This window comes from Hipposideros armiger, unplaced genomic scaffold, assembly GCF_001890085.2.
Source record: "Hipposideros armiger isolate ML-2016 unplaced genomic scaffold, ASM189008v1 scaffold_379, whole genome shotgun sequence".
Taxonomy (NCBI): Eukaryota; Metazoa; Chordata; class Mammalia; order Chiroptera; family Hipposideridae; genus Hipposideros; species Hipposideros armiger.
Window position 1 is genome coordinate 1,360,463 of NW_017731729.1, and position 698 is coordinate 1,361,160.

Consider the following 698-nt stretch of genomic DNA (forward strand, 5'->3'; position numbering starts at 1 on the left):
ATTTGCTTACCTTTTCATCCCAAATTTTAAAGGGAATTTTTCTTAAAGAAAGAAAAATTCACACGTGATCTGAGCCCATTAAGCCTAGCACAGAAATATTTCCCTCATCTCTTCCCACCACACTCACCACTCATCATAACATGTGTGATTGGCAGGCTGAATACAGCAAGGTGCATGTTGCAGCGCCAAATGATATAAATAGAATAAAATGAGAGGAACAGGAGAGGGCGGAGGGCCGATTAGAACAGGATATGAGTTCCCTAGCAGTTTTTCTACTTCGTTATAACTACGTCAATGTACAGAAGACAAACTGATGCTTGTGATGTTTGGGAACCATCTGCTGAGCCCGAGGCAAATTTCACATTAAAACGCAATTTCAGATGTGACCTAAAAATGAGGAGGAATGCTGTGGCTCTGAGTGAATTCCACTGTGAATATTCTGCCCCTGCCCTCAGTGTTATTGCCAAGTGAAGTTCATCAGATAGGGACCTAAGTGAAACAAAAGCCATGGAAGGCAGGCCCACAGTTCTTAGTGCCCATAGCCACTCCGAGGTTTGCACAGCTGTGGTTATGTCCACAAACCAGGCTAAAGCCCTTTGTAGAAAAGGTGAACATCTTAAAGAATGCAGTGGACACATTTTAATGATGCAAAATGGAGTACTTGGGCATTATAAGTGAACCTACCATCAATGACAACC